The 8,810-nt window shown below is 48.0% G+C and overlaps 1 pseudogene; it reads right to left on the reverse strand.

Moving 5' to 3' along the window:
• Positions 1-257: 257 nt before the first annotated feature.
• Positions 258-1,234, reverse strand: LOC129113814 (odorant receptor 131-2-like; annotated as a pseudogene).
• Between the last annotated feature and the right edge of the window lie 7,576 nt (positions 1,235-8,810).

Consider the following 8,810-nt stretch of genomic DNA (forward strand, 5'->3'; position numbering starts at 1 on the left):
ATACACAAGGAGGGCGCAGGGGTATTCGGTTGGTTGCAATTTACTACATCACACATTTTAAGACAAAACTGATTATAAAAAATGAAATGACATCAATCACTTTTACACATGTTTCTGCAAGTGGATTTCAAGAAATATTGACAAAACTACTGTTATTCTCAACATTAAACATCGTAATAAATTTTAAGCAACATGTATTTTGAAAAGTCTCTTGTAAAGAGAGGTTAAAAAACATATAGAGAGGTTAACAAAGTGTCTTAGGGTGACACTACTTCAGCCTTTGCTGTGATGACTGAGAGTTTCAGTCGACAACATAAGTGGTACAGGAGGGCGTATCGGATGGTCTGGTCTCTGAGTCCATAGATGAGAGAACTCAGACACTTGGGGAGAATAATTAAAAATACATAAAAAACATTCTGGACGCGCACAAATTCTATCCTTGTAAAAATTTTTGAGATGGTTACAAGGAGCAAGTTGTGCAAAGTTGAGGAGAGACTGAGGCCCAGCTGCACCAGATGCAGCAGCAGCGTGTTACGAGCCTTTTGGGCTGAAGCTTTGTCTGTGGAGGCCGACCTGGCTGCTATCATCACAGCAATATAGGTGGAAGTGATTACAACACTAGCTGATCCAAACAGAAAATAAGTGTAGCCTTTATCATAAAGAACAGACATTGGCCCAAGAAAAATTACAAGTGCACCACAAAAAAGTCTTTCATCTGCAGGCTCTCCAGGTCTTCAAATGGAAAATCCAACAGTAGAATAACTCGTGTGAGGATATTAAGTGAACTGAAAGCCCAAACCACAAAGATAGCCACCGCTGTGTTTCTCATGGTGATGATGGTAGTGTGCCTCAGTGGGAAGCACACAGCCACATACCTCTCCAGAGACATCACCACCAGAGTGAGAGGGGAGATTTCGTTTGTTAGAGTGAGGACATTGACGAGAAATCCACATACAGGATATGTCAGCCTTATTCTACAAATAGACAGTAGGTACATTATCTGGCTCAGTGCCATCTGCATAGTGTCCGCACAAAGAAGGTTAAACAGAAGAATGAAACGGGATGTCTCACAAAACACTAATTTGCTCCTCAAGGTGAACAACATGAACCCATTAATGAAGAGAAACACACAGCATGGTAATGTTGTCAGAGTGGACAGCATCAATCTTTCCAGTAACCCCTGATACTGCAGTCCAGCAGTGATGTTGGTCTGAGGTTGAGATGCAAACGACATTTCAGAGAAGCATTTAAGACACGAGAAAATTCAAATCATTGTCTTACAAAAGCAGAATAAATCTCTTCCTGTTTCTGTTGTGAGAATGATGAAAATCCAACATCATTTAACACAGATGCCCGTTGAGTAACACCATCCAAGTCTGTGCTTGTTTCCATGTAAGCAGAGTCGGTCTGCAGGGTTTGCTTGCCCTCAAACGATGTATATCAGCTTTGCCCTGCCCCAAACCATGTGACACCTTCATGCGTCATTGGGGTTAACAGCTTGATGATAGGTAATGGAATCTCTCTCCTATTATTACATATAAGAGGTCATGTCTTACTCAGTTTAAACATATGTAAGCAAGTAAGTCAACTTTACTTCTATAGTACAAGCAGAATTAGTGCATTTGAGTCACAAATTTGAGGACTTCAGACGTGACTGTATCAACTCACATTAACGCTATTCCCCCCCATCAAGTCAACACCTATTCAGATCTAAAGTATCTTGTTTGAATCAATCTGACAGCATCTAATCAAGCTGCAGAAGAGAACCATGAAGAGCTAACATTACAAAGATAATTTAATTCATGTAGAAAATGTGCATCCATCCATCCATCCATCCATCCATCCATCCATCCATCCATCCATTCCATCCGCTTATCCGGGGCCGGGTCGCGGGGCAGCAAGCTAAAGAGGGTCCTCCAGACGTACTGGGGCGTTCCCAGGCCAGACGAGATATATAATGCCTCCAGCGTGTTCTGGGTCGACCCCGGGGCCTCTTACCAGTTGGACGTGCCTGGAAAACCTCTAAAGGGAGGCGTCCAGGGGGCATCCTGATCAGATGTTGAACCACCTTTCCACGCGAAGGAGCAGCAGCTCTACTCCGAGCTCCCTCCGGATGTCTGAGCTCCTCACCCTATCTCTAAGGCTGAGCCCAGCCACCCGACGAAGGAAGCTCATTTCGGCCGCTTGTATTCACGATCTCATTCTTTCGGTCACTACCTAAAGCTCATGACCATAGGTGAGGGTTGGAACGTAGATGGACCAGTAAATCGAGAGCTTTGCCTTACGGCTCAGCTCCTTCTTCACCACAACGGTCCGGTACAACGACCGCATCACTGCTGGCGCTGCACCGAACCGCCTGTCCATCTCCCGCTCCATTTTACCCTCACTCGTGAATATGATCCCAAGATACTTGAACTCCCTCGCTTGGGGCAGTGACTCACTCCCAACCCAGAGGGTGCAATCCACCGTTTTCCAGCAGAGAACCATGGTCTCAGACTTGGAGGTACTCACTCTCATCCCGACCGCTTCACACTCGGCTGTGAACCGCCCCAGTGCGTGCTGAAGGTCCCGTTCTGAAGAAGCCAACAGAACCACATCATCTGCAAAAAGCAGGGATGTGATTCTGAGGTCCCAAAACCGGAAACTCTCCTCCCCCTGGCTGCACCTTGAAATCCTGTCCATGAAAATCACAAACAGGATTGGTGACAATGGGCAGACCTGGCCGAGGCCAACACACACTGGGAACAAGCTCGACTTTGTGCCGAGTATCCGGACACAGCTCTCACTTTGGTCATACAAGGACCGAATGGCTCGTAGTAACGAGCCAGGTACCCCATATTCCCGCAGTACCCCCCACAGGACTCCCCGAGGGACACGGTCGAAGGCCTTCTCCAAGTCCACAAAACAAATGTAGACTGGATGAGCAAACTCCCATGCACCCTCCAACAGGCCTGAAAGGGTAAAGAGTTGGTCTGCTGTTCCACGGCCAGGACGGAATCCGCATTGCTCCTCTTGAATCCGATATTCGACAATCGGACGGAGCCTCCCTTCCAGCACCCTGGAGTAAACTTTCCCGGGGAGGCTGAGCAGTGTGATGCCCCTATAATTGGAGCACACTCTCCGGTCCCCCTTTTTGAAAATGGGAACCACCACCCCGGTCTGCCACTCCACAGGCACTGTACCCGTCTTCCACGCGACAGTGAAGAGACGTGTCAACCAAGACAGCCCAACAATGTCCAGAGCCTTTAGCATCTCCGGTCGAATCTCATCCAATCCTGGCGCTTTGCCGCTGAAGAGCTTTTTAACTACCTCAACGACCTCCGCCAGGCATATGGACGAGTCTTCCCCTGAGTCTTCAGACTCTGCCTCTTCCACAGAGGACATGTTGGTCGGGTTCAGGAGTTCCTCAAAGTGTTCTTTCCACTGCTCGACAATATCCCCAGTCCGGGTCTGCAGTTCTCCCCCCCTGCTGAGCACAGCCTGAGAAAAGCCCTGTTTCTCCTTTCTGAGTCCTCTCACGGTTTGCCAGAACTTCCTTGAGGCCATTCGAAAGTCCTTCTCCATGGCCTCGCCGAACTCCTCCCACACCCGGGTTTTTGCCTCATCAACTGCCGCAGCTGCAGCCCGTCTGGCCAACCGGTACCTGCCTGCTGATTCAGGAGACCCCTCGGCCAGCCAAGCCCGAAAGGCCTCCTTCTTCAGCTTGACAGCCTCCTTCACCACTGGTGTCCACCAGCGGGTTCTCGGATTGCTGCCACGACAGGCACCGATCGCCTTCCGACCACAACTTCTACCAGCAGCTTCCATAATGGAGGATCTGAACATGGCCCACTCGGATTCCATGTCCCCAGCCTCCCCGGGATGCACGAGAAATTATTCCGGAGGTGGGAGTTGAAGACCTTGCGGACAGGATCCTCAGCCAGACGTTCCCAGGTCACCCTCACTACACGTTTGGGTTTTCCGGGTCTGTCCGGCAGCCTCCCCCGCCACCTGATCCAACTCACCACCAGGTGGTGATCAGTTGACAGCTCTGCTCCTCTCTTCACCCGAGTATCCAAGACATACGGCCGCAGGTCTGATGACACAACTACAAAGTCGATCATAGACCTTTGGCCTAGGGTGTTCTGGTACCAAGTACACTTATGAACCTCCCTATGCTCAAACATGGTGTTTGTTATGGACAGTCCATGACTAGCACAGAAGTCCAACAACAAAGCACCACTCGGGTTCAGATCGGGCAGGCCGTTCCTCCCAATCACACCCATCCGGGTTTCTCAATCGTTACCCACATGAGCGTTGAAGTCTCCCAGAAGAACTATGGAGTCCCCAGTCGGCGCCCTTTCCAGAACACCACCCAAGGACTCCAAGAAGGCCGCATACTCCGAACTGCCGTTTGGTGTATAGGCACTAATGACAGTCAGAGACTTTCCCCCTGTGATTCGCAGTCGCAGGAGGAAACCCTCTCGTTCTCCGGGGAGAACTCCAAAACAGCGGCACTCAGCCGGGGGCTCGTGAGTATCCCCACACCCGCCCGGCGCCTCTCACCCTGGGCAACTCCGGAAAAGGATAAAGTCCAGCCCCTCTCCAGGAGTTTGGTTCCAGAGCCAGTGCTATGCGTGGAGGTGAGCCCAACTATATCTAGTTGCTACCGCTCCACCTCCCGCACTAACTCCAGTTCCTTCCCTGCCAGAGGGTGACATTCCACGTCCCTAGAGCTAGTCTGTGATGCCGGGGGTCAGCTCGCCCAGGTTCCCGCCCCAGCCTGCCACTCACACTGCACCCGACCCCAATGCCTATCCCTGCGGGTGGTGGGCCCACAGGGTGGCGGCACGATGTAGCTTTTTCGGGCAGGGCCACCAGACGCTCGCCAGCGAGCTCCCCTCCCAGGTCTGGCTCCAGGAGGGTGCCCCGGTTTCCCTTTTCCGGGCGAGGTGCCACAACCTTGCATCGTCCGATTCATTGAGGTTTTGTGAAAACAAATACAGACCAAAATGTACATGTAGTCAACAAAAAACTAATGAAAGTATGCAAAACGGGCGGGTCAAAAGTTACAGACGGGGTTACAGGGTTCATTAAGATAAGATAAGATAAGATAATCCTTTATTAGTCCCGCAGCGGGGAAATTTGCAGTATGCAGTAGTTTGCATTATGACTTGTTTAAGACTCAAAACTCAAAGTTAAGGACTTGGAACTCAATTTGGGACTTGAATCGGGACACGCTTGTCTTGATTTGGGACTTGTATCGCGACATAACTTTCTTGATTTGGGACTTGTATCGCGACATAACTTTCTTGATTTAGGACTTGAATCGGAACTTGTCAGTCTTGACATTAGACTTTACTCGGGCCGTCGGTCTTGACTTGGGACTTGACTCTGAAGAGCTTTTTAACTACCTCAACGACCTCCGCCAGGCATATGGACGAGTCTTCCCCTGAGTCTTCAGACTCTGCCTCTTCCACAGAGGACATGTTGGTCGGGTTCAGGAGTTCCTCAAAGTGTTCTTTCCACTGCTCGACAATATCCCCAGTCCGGGTCTGCAGTTCTCCCCCCCTGCTGAGCACAGCCTGAGAAAAGCCCTGTTTCTCCTTCCTGAGTCCTCTCACGGTTTGCCAGAACTTCCTTGAGGCCATTCGAAAGTCCTTCTCCATGGCCTCGCCGAACTCCTCCCACACCCGGGTTTTTGCCTCATCAACTGCCGCAGCTGCAGCCCGTCTGGCCAACCGGTACCTGCCTGCTGATTCAGGAGACCCCTCGGCCAGCCAAGCCCGAAAGGCCTCCTTCTTCAGCTTGACAGCCTCCTTCACCACTGGTGTCCACCAGCGGGTTCTCGGATTGCTGCCACGACAGGCACCGATCGCCTTCCGACCACAACTTCTACCAGCAGCTTCCATAATGGAGGATCTGAACATGGCCCACTCGGATTCCATGTCCCCAGCCTCCCCCGGGATGCACGAGAAATTATTCCGGAGGTGGGAGTTGAAGACCTTGCGGACAGGATCCTCAGCCAGACGTTCCCAGGTCACCCTCACTACACGTTTGGGTTTTCCGGGTCTGTCCGGCAGCCTCCCCCGCCACCTGATCCAACTCACCACCAGGTGGTGATCAGTTGACAGCTCTGCTCCTCTCTTCACCCGAGTATCCAAGACATACGGCCGCAGGTCTGATGACACAACTACAAAGTCGATCATAGACCTTTGGCCTAGGGTGTTCTGGTACCAAGTACACTTATGAACCTCCCTATGCTCAAACATGGTGTTTGTTATGGACAGTCCATGACTAGCACAGAAGTCCAACAACAAAGCACCACTCGGGTTCAGATCGGGCAGGCCGTTCCTCCCAATCACACCCATCCGGGTTTCTCAATCGTTACCCACATGAGCGTTGAAGTCTCCCAGAAGAACTATGGAGTCCCCAGTCGGCGCCCTTTCCAGAACACCACCCAAGGACTCCAAGAAGGCCGCATACTCCGAACTGCCGTTTGGTGTATAGGCACTAATGACAGTCAGAGACTTTCCCCCTGTGATTCGCAGTCGCAGGGAGGAAACCCTCTCGTTCTCCGGGGAGAACTCCAAAACAGCGGCACTCAGCCGGGGGCTCGTGAGTATCCCCACACCCGCCCGGCGCCTCTCACCCTGGGCAACTCCGGAAAAGGATAAAGTCCAGCCCCTCTCCAGGAGTTTGGTTCCAGAGCCAGTGCTATGCGTGGAGGTGAGCCCAACTATATCTAGTTGCTACCGCTCCACCTCCCGCACTAACTCCAGTTCCTTCCCTGCCAGAGAGGTGACATTCCACGTCCCTAGAGCTAGTCTGTGATGCCGGGGGTCAGCTCGCCCAGGTTCCCGCCCCAGCCTGCCACTCACACTGCACCCGACCCCAATGCCTATCCCTGCGGGTGGTGGGCCCACAGGGTGGCGGCACGATGTAGCTTTTTCGGGCAGGGCCACCAGACGCTCGCCAGCAAGCTCCCCTCCCAGGTCTGGCTCCAGGAGGGTGCCCCGGTTTCCCTTTTCCGGGCGAGGTGCCACAACCTTGCATCGTCCGATTCATTGAGGTTTTGTGAAAACAAATACAGACCAAAATGTACATGTAGTCAACAAAAAACTAATGAAAGTATGCAAAACGGGCGGGTCAAAAGTTACAGACGGGGTTACAGGGTTCATTAAGATAAGATAAGATAAGATAATCCTTTATTAGTCCCGCAGCGGGGAAATTTGCAGTATGCAGTAGTTTGCATTATGACTTGTTTAAGACTCAAAACTCAAAGTTAAGGACTTGGAACTCAATTTGGGACTTGAATCGGGACACGCTTGTCTTGATTTGGGACTTATATCGCGACATAACTTTCTTGATTTGGGACTTGTATCGCGACATAACTTTCTTGATTTAGGACTTGAATCGGAACTTGTCAGTCTTGACATTAGACTTTACTCGGGCCGTCGGTCTTGACTTGGGACTTGACTCTGGACTTGCCTGCCTTTACTTGGGACTTGATTGTGACTTGCAAAACAATGATTTTGTCCCAACTCTGTTTATAAGGTGTCTCATGTACACAGAAAACACAGTACCATATAATACAACAAGAAATGTAGGGATTTGACAAATATTGAGAAATAAATAAACATAGACATATTACCAACATTTGATCACCAGATGTCAGTGGGTGTAAAAACTAAAATGTATGTGGGGCCAAATCACGTTGGGCTTCAGCAGAACTTGACAGAATTTTTAAGGAACAGTCTGTGTCGTTAAAGATAAGATAAGATAAGATAATCCTTTATTAGTCCCGCAGCGGGGAAAGGGGAATTTCTAGGCAGGAATGTAATTTAATAGTCATAACTATGTTTTCATTCATGTAATGAACAGCACAGTAAAAGACATGATAAAAAATGTGAAAGTATGAAATATTAACAATGAAATATGATAAAAAAAAAACTAACAAAGAGTAAGTCAAAACAAGTATGTAATTAAACATTATTGAATATAGAATAGGAATATAGATATAAAATAATAATGAGAATGTATGTATTTTTAACAACTAAAACATATCCACAAATCTTTAATCTGCGGGGTTCATAACTGGACTTTTAACAAAATTAACTTTGTCTGCAGGCTACAGCACAACAAAGTATTAAATAACAACCATGATCACATGTACTGTTTCAGTGCAGATAAAAGGCTACTTAGAATGAAAAACGTGACAATAATTACATTTGATGCAAATCTATTTCCATTTATTGACTGTAATTATGTCTTGCTGAAAAAAGAAAAACATGAGTTTCTATTGAACTACGTTATAGTTTGTAAACATATTTATTCAAAAACGCCTTTCTAGCACAGTTCATGTTAATAATATATATATAATAATTAATGAGTTACATCTTTTTTTTAGCAGAAAAAAAAACATGGAATTTCTCTTCTGCTTTCTTCTTTATTGTTTAATTCAATTGCAGTAACCTTGAAACACATGATAATAGAATCCCACCCCATACAACTGTTTTGTGGATTTAAAGTGAAAGAATTCATCAGTGTTAATATTTTATCATATGTATGTGTGGAACCCCCTCTATAACATACACAAGGAGGGCGCAGGGGTATCCGGTTGGTTGCAATTTACTACATCACACATTTTAAGACAAAACTGATTATAAAAAATGAAATGACATCAATCACTTTTACACGTTTCTGCAAGTGGATTTCAAGAAATATTGACAAAACTACTGTTATTCTCAACAATGAATGAAATGAATTTTAAGCAACATGTATTTTGAATTAGTCTCTTGTAAAGAGAGGTTAAAAAACATATAGAGAGG

The sequence above is a fragment of the Anoplopoma fimbria genome, chromosome 24 (genome assembly GCF_027596085.1).
Source record: "Anoplopoma fimbria isolate UVic2021 breed Golden Eagle Sablefish chromosome 24, Afim_UVic_2022, whole genome shotgun sequence".
NCBI lineage: Eukaryota > Metazoa > Chordata > Actinopteri > Perciformes > Anoplopomatidae > Anoplopoma > Anoplopoma fimbria.